The following is a 21,204-nucleotide window of genomic DNA, read 5'->3' on the forward strand; positions in this document are numbered from 1 at the left end:
CTGGATCCTGGGCTGTGTCTCCCAGTGCCTTGGGCTCCGGGGTCTGCGCTGCTGGAATTGCGCTTCCAGGGCCGCGCAGCCCCCTCCACGATGAGCCGCCACCTGAGCCACAGCCTGAGCTGCTCCTGGGGCCCTGCCGGGCGTGCTCCAGGCCTTTAGGGAGCTCGGCCACGGTGTGCGGTGTGCGGCACACTCTCCCCTGGGGCGCAGCTCCTCATTACTGCCCCTGGGAGCCTGGGTGCATCCCTGTCCCTCCTGGGATCCTGCCCGAGCTCCCTGCGAGTGCCTTTCTACCCAGGAAGATTGGTAAAGTTCCCACTTCTCCGGGACTGGGGTCTCCTGTCCTGGGGGCACTCGCCACCGGCCTTAGCTGGGCTCCTCATGAGGGGGGGTTCCTCCCCCTTGGATGCTTTATTTCTTTATTTTTTTCCATCTTCCTACCTTGATAGAAGCGTAAATTCTTCTCACTGTAGCATTCCAGCTGTTCTCTCTTTAAATCTCAGACCAAATTTGTAGGTTTTCAGGATAATTTGAATGTTATCTAGGTACGTTGGTGGGGACAGGTGACTTGGGGAACCCTACTCTTCTGCCATCTTGCCCCGCCTCCTCTCTTCTTTCCTTCTTGAACTCTTTTTAAATGAATGCTACATCTTTATTAAAGTGCCACAGGTCTCTGAATCTCTCTGCCATTTTTTTTTTTTGGTCTATTACTTCTCTGTTGTTCAGATTGGGTAATTTCTATTGTGTTATCTTCCAGTACACCATTTTTTTCCTCTGTTCTTCCCACTCTGCTATTAATCTTAACCATGGAGCTTTTTCTTTTGGACATTGCTGTATCTTTCCATTCAAAATTTTCTATTTGGTTCTTCTTTATATCTTCTATATTTTTGCTGAGACTTTCTTTGCTGATGTTTTCTTTCTTTTTTTTTTTTTTTTTGCTTGTTTCAAGCATGTTCATATTTCCCCATTGAAAGATTTTATCATGGCTTCTTTGAAATTTTGTCAGACAGTTCTAATCTCTCCACTAACTTAGTGTTTGTATCTATTGATGTTATTATTTCTCATTCACTTTGAATTTGTCCTGGTTCTTGGCACAATAAGTGATTTTCAATTGAAATCTATGTATTTTGGATATTTTTCTGGATCTTATTTAAACCTTCTGTTTTAGTGGGCATCATTTAACATCATTCTAGCAGGTGAAAGGGAGTGCTATCTCATTACTGCCAGGTGGAGGTAGGAGTCCAAGTTCTCCACAGCCTCCACTGACATCTGAGGGGGGTGGTCTCTTCATTACTGATGGGCAGGTGTTTGAGTTCCAGCCACCCACATAGTCTCCACTGACACCTGCTAAGGGGTGACTTTGTTATTGCTTGGTGATAATGAAAGTTATGAATCTCTAGTACCTCCTCTAACACCACAACATTAGGGAGAGATAGCCTTGTAACTGTCAAATCTTGGAGAGGAGTAAATGTCCAAGCATCCCAGATGATCTCCCCTGATACAGTGGGAGCGTGGGGGAAGAGTGATTCATTGCTGGCCAGTGGGGATGAAAATTCCAGTAAAGTACCTTGTCTTCTCTCATACTACCTTGGCAGGGGTCTCTGGTAAGGTAATGGATTGCCTTGCTAGAGCCTCACGAAGATGGAAATCCATGTTTCCCTCTTAGCTGAGAACAGGTGGGAATAGGGCCAGTTTTTCTGTGCTGGTTAGCATAGAGCACTTAGCTATCGTCTATAAGTTTCCATCTCATTAGGTTGCTCTTTCCTGATATTTTGGCTACAGAGAACCAACTGCATTGGGCCTTAGTTTATTTTTTTAATTTGCACTCATTGGTGGCTTCTGGGTTGCTGGTTTCTTCAGCTCCACATGTGAGACATATGAGGCCAAAAGAAAACCCAGGAAACTCATCACCATGTCATTCCTCAGATTCTAAGGTCCCTAGATAGTTTGCCTTCTCTGTATCTTTCAACCTTTTTAGGATTTTTAAAATATATAATATGCAGAGTTTTTAGTTGTACTTAGTGGGAAGAACAGGAAAATGTATGTCTATTCTATCTTCCTGGAAGTAGATGTCTCCTTATTTGTCTTACACTTAAAGATGGTCCTGCTTAAAAAGACCTAGATAGTCTAATTTCTTCAGTTAATCCCAGAAAATGGAGACTTAGAGAAGGTAATTTACTTAAGTTCAAATAATGATATGAAGGCAGAGCTTAGACTAAACTCCAGGTCTTTTGGCTTCTTGTTCCTATACTTTTCCCCCTGTACTACTCCATCTTCCTTGCCTCACCCTGTTTTCTTTCTTAGGATTACAACTTCTGCTGGTACTTCTGTTCTTTTTTCCATGATACACTGAATTCTCTATCACAAAAAGATACTGAAATCAGACAATCACCTCCAAGTCATTTTTCCCCTCTGTGACACTAAAAACTTGTTCTCCTATTCATTTGTTCAGTTTTTTTTAACAAAGGAGTAAAATTATGTGGTATTTGTCTTTCTTGGTTTGACTAATTTTACTTGGCATAATACCTCTCTAGGTATACTCAGATTGTCACAAATGGCAAGATCTCATCCTTTTTATGGCTGTAATATTTTTGTGTATGTGTGTGTACCCCATATTCCTTATCCAGTCAGGTTGCTTCCATATCTTGGCTATTGTAAATAATGCTGCAAGAAACATAGAGGTGTATATATCTTTATATCTTTGCAAATAAGAGTTTTATTTTCCTTTGGGTAAATACCCAGTAGTGGAATTATTAGATCATATAGTTTCTCTTTGAGGAACCTTCATATTGCCTTCCATAGTCAACTATACTCAAATTTTAAAAAATAAATTAAAAAATAAAATAAAATGGTAAAACAAAAGAAAACTTGCTCTCCTAAAAAGCTATAGTTCAGCTCTTTTGATGGTGGGAAAAAGGAATATTTATGGCAGGGAATGAGGAGAAGTTACTATGTAAGGTCTAGTAAATAAATAATCATAGAGGAAGGGAGGGAAAACTGAATGAGAAGAAATCAGAGAGGGAGACAAACTGTAAAAGACTCTTAATTCTGGGAAACAAACTGAGGATTGCTGGAGGGGGGTGGACACCTGGATGGTGTAATTGGGTGATGAGCATTAAGGAGGGCACATGATGTGATAAGCACTGGGTATTATACACAACTGATAAATTATTGAATTCTACATTTGAAACTAATGATATACTATATATTGGATAATTGAATTTAAATAAAAATAATAAAAAAATAAACAAAATTAACAGACTTACAGATTCAGGCTGGGAGTACAATTTTTTTTTTCTGTAACTGTGCATTCATTACACTATAATCTTATAGCAGAGTACCCTAATTCAATACCATCTGCCACTATTAGATTAGATTACTATTATGATTTTGAGTACCAAAGTCATAATATGCAGAGGCTAAAGATTTTTGGTGTTGGCAACATCCTAAAAATACATGTGCAGAGTACTTTTCTTTTTTTAAAGCAAAATTCAGTAAAGAGGTCTCATGGATCTATAAAATGTTGAAAACTCAGGAATTGTTACATTTTGAACCTAGTTCTCTCAGTCATTTGGTGTAACTTCATGCAAATTAATACTTATAATCATTAATTCTCAGGCACAACAGGAAAAGAATGACTGCTTCACAGGAGGCAAAAGAGGTGGAGTAGGAGGAAGAAGAAATGCCAGCAACGGCAACTGCTATATATCCTACTTAATTTTATGTCAAAAGCACTGGGCTAATCACTTTATTATTCATATATTTATTTTAGGCTTTCAGGTACATACAATTGGATTAATCATAATACTTTATTTATGACACATTCTTAGTACTCGTCCCCTATTTATTTAGCTATTTACTTTTCATAATGTAATAAGCACCTGCAAACTCACAACCTGAAATAAAAACTAAGACCGTGACACTAATCTAACTATAAAGATTCCTTCACCCTCATCCTACATTCCCTTGCCACCTCCCAACCAAGGATAGATAGCCTCCTTCAGCCATGATCCTGAGTTCCATGTTTATTATCCCTTTGCTTTTTAAAAATTAGGTTTATCACACCTATATATAAAAAATTATATATTTTTATTTTAGTTTAGTTTTATCAAAATATAACAAGCTCTGTAATATTTTAGGACTTCTAATATAAAATTGCTAAGTTTCATTCATATATTTTTTAAGAGTTTATTTATTTATTCATGAGAGACAGAGAGAGAGAGAGAGAGAGAGAGAGAGACAGAGACAGAGATACAAGTGGAGGGAGAAGCAGGCTCCCTGCAGGGAGCCCGATGTGGGACTCCATCCCGATCCTGGGACTCTAGGATCACGCCCTGAGCCAAAGGCAGGAGCTCAACCGCTGAGCCACCCAGGCGTCCCCTCATTCATATTTTTATGTGAGGTTGTACTTCATTTGTTCTGAATGCCATATACATGCATATACATGCATTACAGTGCATGAATATACCATACTTTATTAATACATTATTAACGTTGAGGGAATTTAGGTTGTTTCTGGATTTTTGTATTGTGAGTTATGCTGTTATAAATATACTTGCATGTGTCTTCTGTTATACATGAATAAGAGGTTTTTTCTTAGGTATTTATTTAGGAGTAGAATTTTTGGGTCACAGGGCATATGAATGTTCAACTTCAGGAGATAATGCCAAAATACATTCCAAAGTCCTCTCAGCAATTTATAAGAACAGTAGTCTCTCTTATCCATGAGGGATCTGTTCCAAGACCCTCAGTGGATGCCTGAAATGGTATATAGTACTGAACTCTATACTATGTTTTTCCCTATGTATACATTCCTATGATAAAGTATAATTTATAAATTAAGCACAGTAAAAGATTAATAATAAAATAGAAATTATAATAATCTACTGTAATAGAAATTATGTGACTGTGGACTCTCTCAAAATACCTTATTGTACTGTATATTACCCTACTTGTGATGAGGTAAGATGATAAAATGCCCGTGGGAGGAGATGAAGTCAGATTGAATGACCTAGGCATTGTGATACAGTGTTAGGCTACTACTGACCTTCTGATGAGAAGTCAGAAAGAGGATCATCTGCTTCTAGACTGTGGTTGATTGTGGGTAACTGAAACCATGGAAAACAAAACCACGGATAAGGAGGGACTACTGCTTCCTACCAATAATATGTAAGAAATCATGTGACTGCATCTTCTCCAATTACTTCAATTTCTAAGCCAGAATTCATTATCTGAACCACAGAACACAGAAAATTATTTGACTGACAATCTCCTCAATTCTCTCAAGGATGGTACATAACTGATAACCATTCTAGTGCACAGGAAAGAAGTTGATTCTTTACTTACAATCGATGCCTTAGGGCATTAGCACTTTGTTCTCCCCAGTAACCTCAATTGAGAAAAGCTGCTTGGTGTTGTCATCTTATACTTTTTTGCCAACGAACCGGATATAAAATGGTCTCATAATATGATTTGACCCACATTTTCCTGGTTAATAATGGTATCGAATCTTTTCATAAGTTAATTGATCATGTTTACAATTCTGTGAAATGTCTGTTCATGTCTTTTGTCCATTTTTCAATGGGATTGCTTATGCTTTTAAAATTATCTTTACAACTTCCTCATCTGTTCTTGATATCATTTGTCACAATATTTTGTGAATATCTTCTCCCAGTTTGTAACTTGTTTTTCTTGTCCTCTATGGCATATTTTGATGGACATTTTAAATTTTATTTTTATTCTATTTTTTAAATTATTTTAAAAGATTTCATTTATTTATTTATTTATTTGGGGGGCAGGGAGATAGAGAGAGAGAGAGCAAGAGAGAGAGCACAAGCTGGCAGAGCAGCAGGCAGAGGGAGAGGGAGAAGCAGGCTCCCTGCTGAGCAAGGAGCCCAATGCGATGCTTGATCCCAGAACCCTGGGACCATGACCTGAGCCAAAGGCAGATGCTTAACTGACTGAGCCACCCAGGCACCCCTGAAATTTTAAATAGTTAAATCTATTAATCTTTTATTTTATACTCAATTCTTTTATTGCTTTAAGGTATCTTTTTAATTTCAAAGTTAGGGAGATATTCACTGGCAATTTCTGCTAAGAGTTTTACAATTTTGTTTTTGAAATTTATAATCTCAATTGGTCCTATATATGCTAGGAGATAGAATTTATTTTCATCTTTTTCCACATGCATAATCAGTTTCCCAGCTTAATTTATTAAATAATCTCTACAATTCCTACTGATCTGACATTCTACCTCTGTTATATATCAGAGCTCCATACATGTATAGGTCTATTTCTGGGTTTTCTATCACATTTGTAAAAATTTTAAATTCATTACTTCATAAGTCTTCATAAGAAGCAATCTAATATCAATTACTTCATATAATCCATAAAATCACCCCATGAGGTAGATGCAATTTTCTTTATTTTACAGATTTAGGAAACTATGGCTTAGAGATGTTAGTGACTTGTTCAAGATCACAGACTACTGGGCAGCCTGGGTGGCTCAGCGGTTTGGCACCGCCTTCAGCCCAGGGCTGGATCCCGGAGACCCGGGATTGAGTCCCGCATCAGGCTCCCTGCATGGAGCCTGCTTCTCCCTCTGCCTGTGTCTCTCTACCTCTCTCTCTCTCTCTGGTCTCTCATGAATAAATAAATAAAATCTTTAAAAAGAAAAAAAAAAGATCACAGACTACTGGCAGCTCCAGAGCCCATGGATTAAAGCAGTAATTAATACTGGCTCTTACTCTACTACCTCATAAAGATATAGTGAAAGTCAGTAAATATCACAGGTAGTAGACTATATAGTTATCCCTATACTAGCTATAAAGTGGTTTGAGGTAGGATTGGGAGTAGGTTATAAAGGAAAGACAAAGTCTCTGCTCCAATGTCACTCAGTCTTTCCATAACCACCCTATCTAAATTGTGGCCCTTGTCCATTCTGAACCATTAACCTGCTTTATTATTATTTTTTTAGGTAACTAAGTACCTGAACTTATGTATCTATTTGTTTATTCATTTACTGCCTGACTCGTTCATTAGAATATATGCTCCATGAGGGCAGGAACCAACAGTTTTATTAACTGCAATATATCTATCACCTAAAACATGTGTGGCACATAGCAGGCACATGATGAACATTTAGGGAATGAATGAATATATGTACATATGTATGTATGAATAAATAAATAAACAAGATAATGCTTCTGTCTTTGAAGAGGTAACAGTCTAGCAGGGAATGTGTTAGTTCAAGAAAAACTATGAAAATAAGAAAAATTTACTCATTTGTTTAGTACATTTACTGGGTACCTACTTTGTGTGTAACACTGTGATGTGTCCTGAGAGAAGAGTATAAAGATGAATAGGCTACAAACCTTACCGTCATCAACTTACAGGCTAGTAGAATCTATGCGTGTATGTAAATTTCTTTAATACAAGACAAGAAATAGTAAGTACCTACAAGAGGAACAAAATGCTATTTGAACACAGGAGAAAGAATTTAATTCAGACTAGGAGATCAAGGTAAGCTTAACGGTATAGGTGGCCATGTTGGAGCTGGGCCTTGGCAATGTTTTCCTTCAAGTAAGGTGAAAATTGTGGAAGTGTAATACATATTTATTCAGCCAAAGTTACTACTTGCAGATATCTTGGCATAAAGTACCCAGCACCATGATAAATAATTTTCACTATGGGGAGTAAAGTAGACTTTGCCTGGCTAAGAGAAAGAACATTCTGGGCAGGAGAATGGATTGAAAGCATGGGGCATGTTCCATCAAGAAGTCCAGTGTTGCTGTAACAAGGCTCTAGAGAGATGACTGGTAGAAGATGAGGCTGGAAAGATAGTGTGCCTGGGATTTGAAATTCAGAGCCCAGGCCATTTGAAACTTTTTAGGGACTAAGTGATAGTGGAGGCAGGCAGGCCATCATAGACAGTTATTTTCCTTTTCTTCCTTTCTTACCTGCTGCCTTTCTTTTCTCTTTTCTTTTCATAGCAGCACAGTGAAAAAGAAAAGGACATAGGGAGTCCAGAGACCTGGGCTTAGTTACAGTTCTGACACTGAACTGTTACATGATGTTTGGAAACTTAATTCAAATAAAACTGGCAGAGAGGACATTTAAAGAAAAACTATACATATGCTCTCCCCCCTGGAAATATTTCTTAGAAGCCACTCTAATTCGATTACCTGCTTTTAGCCAGCACCACACTGTCACAAGGATTATTGCTGTAGTGCCAAACAGATACAAATATCAATGCATCCCTTAGGCATATTGGTTGAGAATCCCTGGACTAGATGATTTCTAAGTGTCCCTTCTACCACATGGCCCCACCTAGTCTTCTCAATACCCAACTGCATGCTTGGATTCACTTCTTATTCCCAACTAAGCTTTCAGTGTAACAGTGGGCCAACTCTTACCCTCTATGGGAGTTGTTTGGCCTTTCTGGAGATGCTCAGGGCTATAATTTCTTGTCTTAGAAAAAAAAATCGCCAAGAGTGGTTAAAGAAATCTGAAAGACTTGAGCACCTGTTCTACAAGGGAGGGGACAGAATTATTGGGCTGTGGCTAGCTTGTAAAAATAACTCAGGTGCTCCCCTGGAAACAAAGGCACACTGATCCTTTCAAAGAACAATTCTGAGAAATGATGTAGTATGTATGTTGTGAGGAGGGCAGGGTGCAGAGAGATAGCATTCTAAATTGCAGAGCTATCCTTGAAATTCTGATGATGGGGATCCCTGGGTGGCTCAGTGGTTTAGTGCCTGCCTTTGGCCCAGGACACGATCCTGGAGTTCTGGGATCGAGTCCCACATCAGGCTCCCTGCATGGAGCCTGCTTCTCCCTCTGCCTCTCTCTCTCTCTCTCTCTCTCTCTCTCTCTCTCTCTCAATGTGTGTGTCTCATGAATAAATAAATTTTAAAAATCTTTTTTTAAAAAAGAAATTCTGACGATTTAGAACTTCCCCACGGGGTCTAAACCTCAAATAAATCTTTGATGGAGATAAGAGGGTAGGGTAGAGGGGAGGAAGAGATGGTCAGTCCAATATTCATGATCATTTTTTAAAAAGCTGACCTACTCTTAAGGAACTTTTAAATTGCATACACAAATGAAAATGTACCCTCAGCATGAAACTCTATGCAGTCTAATTATCAGAACAAATGTTTACTGAGTTAATTTTAAAAATACAATACCAACACCACCTATTTCATAATCTAGGCAAAGCATTTTCTTCTCAAGCCATGTTCAGTATGCAACAGGAAGCCAATTATCACCCCAGAACACTTCTCAGTGAAAAATGTGTTATTCCTTATGACACTTAAGGCTTAAACAGGCGTAAAGCCCGGAACTCACCATTTTCTCTTATTTCTACCATCTAAATATCCATCAATTCCAACCAAAATTATTTTCACCATTTCATATCCTAAAGGTGTCACTGACACTTGGACAGAGGAAATTTTGGGAAAAGACAAGGCATCCTGTTCTGCTTACTTGAATACTCATACCAGCTTTTCCTAAAAACAGAGTATAATCAGGGGGCTCCTGATTGAAAAATACAGGAAACAGGTACTGGTACTGATTAAAGGAAGGTGAATGTAGTTTTATTGCTTTCAAGAAAACTCAGTAATTCTAACTAAAAACTAACCAATATGGTCCTTTAAGGATTCATAGGGACGTGGTTTTTTTTTTTTTTTTTCCATCACTGGGAGGAGTAATTTCTATTTACCAGATGTAGGTGTCTTGTGGATGATAGCCAGGTCTTATTCATCTCTCAGTTTCTGCTAGAAATTAGCATATTCATTTAGCCTTCCATCCAATATCATCTGACACATAGTAGACATCCAAAAAATGTTTGCCAAATAATTATTTTTTTAAGATTTTATTTATTTATTCATGAGACACACACACAGAGAGAGAGAGAGAGAGAGAGATAGGCAGAGGGAGAAGCAGGCTCCATGCAGGGAGCCCGACGTGGGACTCGATCCTAGGTCTCCAGGATCAGGCGCTGGGCTGAAGGCAGCGCTAAACCACTGAGCCACCCAGGCTGCCCTGCCAAATACTTATATTAGCATATTATTTGTTTGCAATCGTCTACTGCTGAGATGCTCTTAAATTTAGTCATATAAATAGACTAAATACTATCTGACAATCTTTAAAATTTGATTAGTAAACTTTACTTCTTAGATTCAAAGACTATGAGTGGGCATTGAAGAGATTTTTCCATGTACGAAAAGAAGCAGCTCCATTTCCCTTTACAGACATCAGGCAGAACTTTTCCAGACCTCCTTCTGTGTAACCAAATACTTTCAAGTGGCAACCAAACATCCCAAAGTACTCAAGCTATCTGAGCGTCATACTAGAAGACAGCTGGGGACACAGTGTTGAGAATGATTAGTGTTTATACCGTATTCACATTCCCTTTAGCACATACCAGATTCCACAGCTATAAGACAGGTGTGTCCTGCTACCCTATTTTTTCCCTCAAAGATCACCTGGATCCTGTCTGGAATGCAGATCAAGAACTGCACTGCCAACCACTATAGGTGGGATGATTAAATTACCTGACTCTATAATTGGGAAAGCATGATTTGACGTATGTAATTGTACTTTTGGAGACAGCAAGCTGGAACATGTAACAACAGGCTGCTCTGAAAAATCCAGAATATGTGGTTTTCCATATTTACAGGAATGACAACATAATCTATAAGAAGGAATTAACTTTATAAAATAGGTTTGATTTGAAAGAATACAACATAAACAATGTTAAAATATATGGGAAAACATTTGCAACACAACAGAAAAAAAGTTAAATTTCCATGACATAAAAGAACCCTTATAAATCCAAAATTAAAAGGCAAATAACAATAGAAAAATAAGCAAAGAATATAAAAATGACTTATGAAAGAAGCACAAAGGATTAGTACATTTGAAAATGATGCTCAAACTCACAACTCATTAGAGAAATGGAAATTAAAGCAAAAGGAGTTACAAATTCTCACCTACCTAATGGGGCAAAAAGTTGTAGCATTTATAATGTGTACTGGCAAGAAGAGAGGTAATGGCCTTTTCAACATTGCGGTTGGGATGATGACTTAGTGAAACCTTTGAAGATCTCATGATGGCAATTGCCATCAAAATGTATAAAACCCAAAATATATAAAGAATTTATACATATCAACACAAAAAAAACCCATAGGATTATAAAATGGGCAGAGGACTTGAAGAGACGTTTTTCCAAAGAAGACATACAGATGGCCAACAGACACATGAAAAGAGGCTCAACAAAACTAGTCATTAGGGAAATGCAAATCGAAAACTCAATGAGACATCACTTCATACTAGTCAGAATGGCTAGTATCAAAAGACAAGAAATAATAAGTGTTGGCGAGGATGTGGAGAAAAGGGAACCCTTCTGCACTGTTGGTAGGAATGTAAATTGGTGCAACCACTGTGGAAAACAGTATGGAGATTCCTCAGAAAATTAAAAATAGAAATATCCTGTGGCCCAGTAATTCCACTATTGGGTATTTACCCAAAGAGAATGAAAATATTAATTTTAAAAGTTATATGCACCTCCATTTATTGTAACATTACTTACAATAGCTAAGATATGGAAGCAATCTAACTGTCCACTGTTCACTGTCCACTAATACATGGATGGATAAAGAAGAGGTGGTGTGTGTGTGTATATATATATATCAATGGAATATTGACTAAGCCATAAAAAAGAATGAGATCATGCCATTTGCAATAACATGGATGGACCTAGAGGGTATTATGCTAAGTGAAATAAGTCAGAGAAAGACAAATGCAATATGGTTTCATGTGTAATCTAAAAAACAATACAAATTAACAAACAAGCAGAAACAGACCCATAAATACAAAGAACAAATTGGTGGCTGCTAAGAGAGGGGGGAGAGGATGGGCAACATGGGTAAAGGGGAGTGGGAGGTACAGGCTTCCAGTTATAGAATAAGTCACAAAGGCGAAAGGTATAACAGGGAATATAGTCACTGTTACTGTAATAGTCTTGTATGGTAACAGATGGTAGCTATACCTGTGGTGAGCACAGAGTAATGTATAGAGTTTTTGAGTTACTTTGTTGTACATCTGAAACTAATGTAACATTGCATGTCAATATTACTTCAATAAAAATAAATTTAAAAAATATACAAAGCCCTTAACACTTTAACTCTGCAGTCCTACTTTTTGGAGTTTATTCTAGAGTAATACCTGCTCTCATGTACAGAGAAACATGTTTATGGATGTTCTTTATAGTACTGTTTATGGCAGCCAAAATATAGGAGTAATTTATCCATAAACAGGAAGATCTGAATAGTAAAATTTCCAATCTCTGACATGGCCCACCAAGCAGCTATTAAAAAGAGAGAAAATCAAGGCAGAAGTTATCTTTGGTGGGGAAGTAAATGACTGGAAAAGGGGGCCAGAATTTTTGTGGTGCCTGCAGAAATATTCTGTGCCTTGTTTCAGGTGCTGGCTACATAAGTGTCCCATTTGTGAAAGTTCATTGGTTGATATGTATAATTTTGCATTTTTATGTACTTCAATAAAATTTTTTTTGAAAACAAACAAAAAAGATTTGGGAGACCCAAATCTCCACTAAATTAACTTTAGTGGAGAAAGGACTGTACTAAGAAGTTCCAGCTTCTTTCTGCTCAAACTAGTTTGAGACCCTGTGCAAGTCTCCTGGGCTGACTCAAAGTTGACTCATTTGTAAAAGTGGGGTAATTATATTTGGCTAAAAGATCAAGAATTGGGCCCACTGACTTTCACATCTTTTTTATTTCTAGGCGTTATGATTCTAAACTGTAGCAGTTCAGGATGATTTACCTTCATCATTTCTTTTATCTATCTCTTCTTCCCTACTCCTACTCTCATAGCACTGATTCAGGCTCATACTTCATGTTTCTGGGATATCTCAAAAGTCTTCAAAATTGTCTCCCCAGCTCTTGTTCTACCTCTTTATAATCCACAATAAAAACACTAGGTAGAGTATCTTTTGAAAGTACAGCTCAGATCATGTCATTGCCTTCTTCAGAAATCTTAGAAAGCAGTGCGATATGGTGCAGTGTGCACAGGCCCCATCGTCTAAAAACCTGGATCTGGGGGCACCTGAGCAGCTCAGTTGGTTAAGAGGTCAGCTCTTGGTTTCAGCTCAGGTCATGATCTGAGGGTCCTGGAAAGAAGCCCCACATCTGGCTCCATGCTCAGAACAGAGTCTGCTTGAGATTCTCATTTTCTCGATCTCTCTCTCTCCCTCTGACTCTGACTCTCCCCCCTGCTCATGTGCACTCTCTTTCTGTCTCTCTTTCAAACAAATAAGTCTTTTAAAAAATAAAAAAATATAATAAAAACTTCGGTCTAAATAGCATACTGGCTGTCTAATCCTGGGCAAGCCATTGAGCCTCTGATACTCCGCTATCTCATCTGTAAAATGAGAGTAATAATGGGACCTTCTTTGCAGAATTAGGTAGAATACACTTTCAGCTACTGATGCATCAAGTTCCAAGTCACATTTAACTTCATTAGCTAGGGTTCCAATGTAAAGACAGAGATTCAAGTTCCTTAACTATCTTTACCTGACTCACTCTGATTAAGATAGAGAACACTTCTGGGAAGTCTGAGCTTCAACACAAAACTCTCCAACTGACCAGCTGTTTGACAGGAGGACAAAAATTAAAAAGCACCTGCCTCTTGGCAGGTTATACCACAAAGAGAGTGACACCTAATGGCAAATGACAACGGTCTTCAATAATGGCAATCTCCAGTCTGGAAGATCTGTAGTCCCCTTTGCACACACTTAAATGTTGGTAATAACTGCTTCACAGAGACCTGGCACAAAATCAAGAGAAGCTGAAATCTTGTGGTTACCCTGCTGAGATAATTTAGGATGCATTAGTCAATGTTTCTCAGGCTATTCATCCAAGAACAGGGTAATTATGGAGAGGAATAAAAAAGAACAGATTAGAAAATAGCTTGCCAGTAGAACCACTATATTCATATGGGATGATATTTGAATCAGCATTTGAAAACAGTACATAGTTATGACCTGTTTCCTGCTCAGACTTTATGTCAAATTCTAAGGCAAATTCAGCATTTAGCACTCATCTTAGATGGCAAGCCTGGTGGTCCCTGTGGCTTGTCACACAAGCCTCTTAACAGCTCTCTCTTGCCAGATACAAAGGCCACTCACACTAAACAAGTTGCATAATCCCCAGGAATTAATCTGGGGGAAAGAAGCTATATTCTCAACTTGGTATCTTCTCTTCTCAGTGAACTCAACCAAGCATCTTCTGAAATTGTATCTCCTTTCTCCTACTTCCTTGACTTGACTAGAGGAACAAAGATGTCTTCGTAAACCTCAACCCTGATCCGAAATAAAATTCCATGAAAACGCCTCCACTCTTATCCAATTGTGTACCTGCACCCAGTTCTCTACCTGGAATAGTGCCCAGCACATAATAGCCACTCAGTAAATATTTGCTCTTATTTACTGAGTATTCGCTGCAAGCAGTCACTCTTTCACAGCACTCAGCATAATTGCAAATAATTATTTTGTATAGTTATTTGCTTAATGACTGTCTTCCTCACTAGACTCTGAGCATCACAAGGCCAGGGTCAGTTTGTATTATTTCCAGCTGTACTCTAAATGCCTACCACAGTGCCTCCCACTCATTAAGACCAAATAATAGTGAACAAATGAACACCATATACTAAGCACTATTTATTCAACGTCTCACTTAATCCCCAAACAATCTGTGTACTTGGTATTATTCTTCTTACTTCATAGATGAAGAAACTGAGGCTCAAAGAGCTGCAATAACTTGCTTAAGGTGAAAGCCAGGACTCTGAGCAAGTGCTGTTAACAACTATGCTATCCTGTCCCCTTCTGTTTAAGTCCTATTCTACCACCGATTAGCTGCAGCTTGGGAAGCTTTCCTCACTCTTCTGAGCCTCAATTTTCTTATTGATAAACAAAGGAGAAGGTGGTATTTATTTTATAGATTTGTGAAGTTTTCTTGAGGTCATATATGTAAAGTTCTTGGTTATAGTTGTTGGCATATAATCGATGTTTAATAAGAGTTGCTACTCCTGTACTATTGCCATTGAATCCAATATGCAGAAGGAAGTGATTGGAGCTAGGGAATGCCACCTGAAATCCCCTCCCAGAATAGTGCACTCCATCTCAGCAGTCGGAAATATCTCTACTGGCTTTCTGTGTCACTCTCATCAACCCTCACTCACCACTTTCTATAAAATAGCTTGCATATGAAAGTTGCTTTTGCTTAAAGTCCAAATGTAGAATAAGCAAAATATTTTAAAATTCATTCTATAACACAAGCTATTGCTCAATGTGAAATGCTATAACCTACATGGCTTAAATTGAATAGCTCACATTATCAAGGAAATTGAAGATTGGAAAAAACCAAGACTGTTTCCTACTCTGTTATGAGAGGGAATTTCATGGATTTTTATTTCAATAGATAATAAATGCATATCAGGAAATAGAGTAGAAAAAGAGAAAACTGCAAATTAGGTGGTCTCTTCTTTCTGTATAGCAATACCTAGCCAACATTTACACAACCACTTTATTTGGCACATTTTGGTCTGCTTTACTGTCACTTCAATTCTTGGGAGAAGACTTTATAAGTACTCTGTCATAGAATACTATAAAAGTCCAACATTCTGAACCATGGTGGTCCAGGAATACCTAGTTACTCTGATGCAGTATGGGTAGTTACACAGGTTCTTAAGCCTGGCTGCATAAGTGGAATCATTTGAGGTATGCTCTGTGCCCTGACAAAGCTCTGCTCACTTTATAAAAGACAGAGGGTCATCTTAACTCGAGGGCATTTTGACCTGAAAGTCAGATTGCAGAAGTTAAGCCCTGAATGAACACTTATTTTTATTCTTAGTCATCAGAATCAGATAAATCAATTCTTCCTATTTTTATTTTTTGAGAGAGAGTACTTGCAAATGGGGGAGGGGAGGGGCAAGGGAGGGAGAGAGGCAGAAGGAGGGAGGGAGGAAGGGGGGAAGGAGGGAAAGGGAGGGAGGGAGGAGGAGAGAGGGATGAGGAAGGGAGGAGGAGAGAGAGAGAATGAATTAATGAATGAATATCTCTCTAGTGGGGCTGGATCTCACAACCCTGAGATCACAACCTGAGCAGAAATCAAGAGTCAGAGGCTTAACTGATGGAGCTACCCAGGTATCCCAGTCATCAGATCAGTTCTGATTTAAATAAATTAACACTGATGCCCACCCCCACACACACCTCAATTTCTGTTCTGATTCAATTGATTCTGGACACTAATTTTGTAGTACTCTGCCTGGGTTTGGATCTCATCTCCTACATTTACTATTTAGATAAATTGCTTAACTTCTCTGTATTTAAGTTTCCCTTTCTGTAAAACAAGGGTAATCATAGAGTTGCTGTGAAAAATTAAATAAGTTGACACATTTGAAATACTTAGAACAGTGTTCTGGCACAAAGAAAGTGTTCCATAGTATTAGCTAGTAGTAGTAACAAACTATTTTAATTATTATAATTTGGGGTCATGGAAGAGAAAGGAAGACTTGTAGAGTTTGCAACCCCATGTGAATGACCATGCTGAAATGGTAGCAGAGATAATTGCATTTGAAATGTGTGAAAATGAAATCCTTTCACTGTGAGCTATTACTTTGAGGCTAAATCAGATGATAGGAGATTGAGTTCCATCCGGAATTTGTCTTGATTTTATACATGGAGAAATAAAACTTAACACATGTAGGAAAACAACTCTATTTCTTTTATCACACAGTGGACTCTTGTTGCTAGTTTCCCCTGGCTTAAAAAAAAAATCTAAGGGTAGGCCTTAGAAAAATCAAAACTCATGTTAATCTTCAAATGAACAGCAAAGTTGGGGTTGTGGGGTTCTTATCTTACTTGTCACCATTCTGTGGAGAGGAGGGAACAACCATTCTATTTGTGAGACAGGACAGACAGAAGTGCTATAGAAACCTCCCTGGCCTTTCACCCCATGCCTACTTGCTCCTGGGCACAGGAGAATTGATTTACTTGATTACTAAGATTAGAATAAAAGTAAGTATTCATTCAGGGCTTAACTTCTGCATCCTGGCTCTCTGGACAAAATGCCCTCAAGTTAAGATGACCTTTGGTCTTTCATAAAGTGAGCAGAGCTTAGGGCACAGGCATTGTCTTCCAGTGGCATGCCCACAGGCCCACCTTGTTCTTAATTTGTAGCTTCCACTGAATTGTGACACATGCCATCACTCTCATTGACAGGGGCTGGGTTAGTAGTCTGCTTTACAGATTCAATCTTCCCCATAGGTGGATATCAAACTATAGATTTGAAACTGGAGATAGTAGGGAGCCTAAATAGGCCTTGGGCTTAAACCATGTTATTCCATCCAGTTTTGCTTATAACAAAGCTGATGCTACATTTTGTTCCTCACATGGCTTTGTGTGTTTGTTTTCAGTTTGATTTGGAACCAGATGGAGAAAAGCACTCACCCTCTCCAACCCTAATAAGCAGAAGCAGTAACCATAAAAGTAAAAGAAGTAAAAATCTGAGCATTTTCAAAATGCTTTCCTCATTTAACGGACATGGAAAGTGAGGCTTACAAAAAGGCTTCTGTGATTTACCCAGGGTCAAAATACTAAGTAGCATGTCCAGTACTCAAATTAAAATCTTCAGTATTCTTTTCAGTACATGGCTGAGTATGTTCTTTTCTCTTATTAAGGCCAAGGAGGCCCATACAGACCCCAGAGTCAAGAAGGACAGTAGTTATGATAATGTTACCAAGCTAATAGGAGAGGAAAACAACCTCCCCAAATCTAAGAATCCTCTTGTTCTGAAATTGAGTTTTACTGACCTAAAACTGATTTTTTTCCAGACAAGTTTTTACCTAGAAATCAAGAAATTGAAATAGATCCTCCAAAGTCATGCAAAAATGTATAAATCATAGATAAACATTATACATTTTTTCCCATTTGGATGGAGTGGCCATAAGGGTAGGCTGGGATAGGGGACACAAACCATCGCCTGCCAAGTAAGCAGGCATCACAAAGAGTTTATTCTATGATTTTCTGAGCTGCTGGAGTTCAGTTCTGCAGAAGGAATTTCCTCATAGGTGTTTCCCAGTCTCAAACTCCTTCTGTAGCTTGACATCAAAGGGCCCTCACCTGTGTAGCAGGCAGAACAGATATGGGATGTCATATACCACTGGGTTAGCTTGTTACAAATCATGTAATAATATTAGCATGGGAGAAGCCAGATACTCTAGGTTATAGACCTACTTTCTGCAGTACAAATGAATCAACTGCATGCCACAGTCCTAACCAACTTGAAATAATTATATGGATCTGGTAGTAATTGGTTCTGGTTCTGCCACTAATTGACCATGTCACTTTAGAAAAACTCCTTCTCTGGGTCTCAGTTCCTTCATTTGTAAAAATGATGGGGTTAGACAAGGTTGCCTCCAACTCTAAAATACTATGATTCAACATCAACCACTAGTCTTTATATTACCAACAGATGAGGTTGACTCATACTTCATGGCTGCTGAGAGAAGTACTAAAAGCTTAGATACAATAAAGTCACAAAATCATTCCAAAGCTATTCCCATGGTTGGGTCAATTTAAGAGAGATACATTTGCATTTTTATATCCTGCCTCTTTTGTGCCACCTTCAATCTCCCCTCCCCTTAACAGTCCATGAAGATAAAAATTTCAGACTTAGGTTTCTATCAACCTGAGAAAAAACAGAAGTCAGCGTACTTTTTTGATCCTCTAGTTATCAAGATATGGTTTTATTTCTTGAACCTGTAATCAGATAAAAATGTCCAAAGGACTAAAGAAACTGAGTAGGGCTATTAGTCTAGTCTTTTTCTTAGTTTAATTCCATTTGAAGGAACAATAGGCTCTTCTTGCCTTTGGCAATATAATAATTCTGCTGACATGCTAGAACTACCAAACACCAAGATATAAAATGGTGGCATTTTCTCTCTTTAAAAACAATCAATGCTTTCATTTATGGACTTCAAAGTACATGTGAAACAAAAGTCTCAGCCCTATGAGTCTGAGGTAAATCAAAAGGTTGTAAGTGTCATAGAAAAGTTTCCTGGTTCATTGCCTCTCTTCCAGGTAAGAAAGGAAACAAAAGTACTCCCAACGAGATGAGTGCTCATCTCATTTTTATATTTCTCTTTCAAATGGGCTTAAGCAACTTCCCCAAATAATTCATTGCAATATAGTTCTTCCTTATATCTGGCCAACCTCTCCTTGCTGCTGCAAAGGCCCACTTTCTCTTATTAATCTTGCCTCGACAGTGCTAGAACTCTTCACTGTCTTTCATATCGTCAAGTCTCATTTTGACTTCCAGAAATTCTAAAGGAACACTTGGAAACTAAATTAGGGTCTATGATCAAGTTTAGATACTATCTGAAGCTTCTTTTTTTAAATATTTTGTTTATTTATGAGAGACAGAGAGAGAGAGGCAGAGACATAGGCAGAGGGAGAAGCAGGCTCCATGCAGGGAGCCTGAAGTGGGACTCGATCCGAGGTCTCCAGGATCACACCCTAGGCTGAAGGCGGCGCTAAACCGCTGAGCCACCCCTATCTGAAGCTTCTTGATGGAGTTTAGATATTATCAGGAGGTCCTTATTGTATCATAACGTTCCTGGAGATGCTAGCCTACCTTAGTCAAAGTCATTTCTCCTCTCTGGTTACTAGCACTTTATCTTTAAAATGAAATGAATATGGAAATATACTAACGGGGGGGGGGAATGTCTGTGTGGCTCACTAGGTTAAGCTTCTAACTCTTGATTTCAGCTTAGGTCATGATCTCAGAGTTGTCAGATCAAGCCCCAAGTAGGGCTCCATGCTGGGGGCATGGAGCCCTACTTGGGGTTCTCCCTCTGCCTCTCTCCCTTTCCCCTTCCCCCTCTCTAAAAAAATAATTTAAAAAAACTTAAAAAATATATTCAGGAAAGAATTACTACTATTGATGCAAATTATTATTGAATAGAAGGGTCTTCCTGAAGATCCTGAACTCTTGAGATTTACTCATTATTACAAATGAAAACTGGCTTAAGATCTTTTTATACTGAGCTATTCGTTATTCACATGAACCTTGGGAATACTGCTCAGTACTAGGCGTCATGTATTTAAGCGCAAACCTGGGACACCTGGGTGGCTCAGCAGTTGAATGTCTGCCTTCAGCTCAGGGCAGGATCCCGGAGTACCAGGATTGAGTCCCACATCAGGCTCTCTGCATGGAGCCTGTTTCTCCCTCTGCCTATGTCTCTGCCTCTCTCTGTGTGTCTCTCATGAATAAATAAATAAAATCTTTAAAAAAATAAATGCAAACCTATCTTTCAGTACAGGTCTCTGAGAGAAGACAATGGAAACAGGACTAAAAAAAATAAATAAGGAAACAGGACTATGTCCACATCTGGATCATCACTCTGGTATCATAATTATCCCCAGGTTAGCTGCCCACTCTTCTAGAATGCTGACACTTTCTTTGAATACTAATGTATCATTGCTTAAAACACTGTATTCAATTTTAGTCATCATCCAGATGGCCTTGTTGACTCATAGATTCTTCACTTTAGTGGTAGTATTTGAGAAGATTGGTATCTCTGCTTCTACAAGTTCAGGTGGATCTCAAGTCAGAAGGCAACTGGCATCTTCTGGACAGGAACTTGGCATTATGATCTGATGAGAGTTTAACAAATTCTACTCTTTAGCCATGGAGTATCATCTGAGTAAGTGGACTCACTGCAATTTTTTTAAGATTTTATTTATTTATATTAGAGAGAGAGTGAGAGAGAGAGAGAGCACAAGCAGGGGTGAGAGGGAGAAGCAGGCTCTCTGCTGAGCAGGGAGCCCAATGTGGAACTCGATCCCAGGACCCTGGGACCATGACCTGAGCCGAAGGCAGATGCTTAACTGACTGAGCCACCCAGGTGCCCTGACTCACTGCAATCTTAGACAATTTGTGCTATTGTATCATCGCCAAGGAAACATTTCTATACAGAAAAGGTAAAATTTGAGAGCAAACACACCAAAAAATGCTGAGCTCACCTTAAGATAAAAGCTGCAGGGGTGCCTAGGTGGCTCAGTTGGTTAAAGCTGTCTCTTGACTTTGGCTCAGGTCACTATCTCAGAGTTGTGAAACCAAGCCC

General features: G+C 38.6%; 1 protein-coding gene and 1 long non-coding RNA gene across 11 annotated transcripts in view; one reads left to right on the forward strand and one right to left on the reverse strand.

The window, feature by feature from the left end:
* Positions 1–21,204, reverse strand: part of ENOX2 (ecto-NOX disulfide-thiol exchanger 2) — a 279,607-nt gene that overhangs the window by 147,908 nt on the left and 110,495 nt on the right. The gene's annotated exons all lie outside the window — the stretch shown is intronic.
* Positions 20,688–21,204, forward strand: part of LOC129518205 (uncharacterized) — a 34,971-nt gene continuing 34,454 nt past the window's right edge. The window contains exon 1 of the long non-coding RNA XR_008666145.1: positions 20,688–20,784. This is a non-coding gene — a long non-coding RNA (uncharacterized LOC129518205). The remainder of the gene's footprint in view (positions 20,785–21,204) is intronic.

Source organism: Nyctereutes procyonoides, unplaced genomic scaffold (genome assembly GCF_905146905.1).
Source record: "Nyctereutes procyonoides isolate TBG_1078 unplaced genomic scaffold, NYPRO_anot_genome, whole genome shotgun sequence".
Lineage (NCBI taxonomy): Eukaryota > Metazoa > Chordata > Mammalia > Carnivora > Canidae > Nyctereutes > Nyctereutes procyonoides.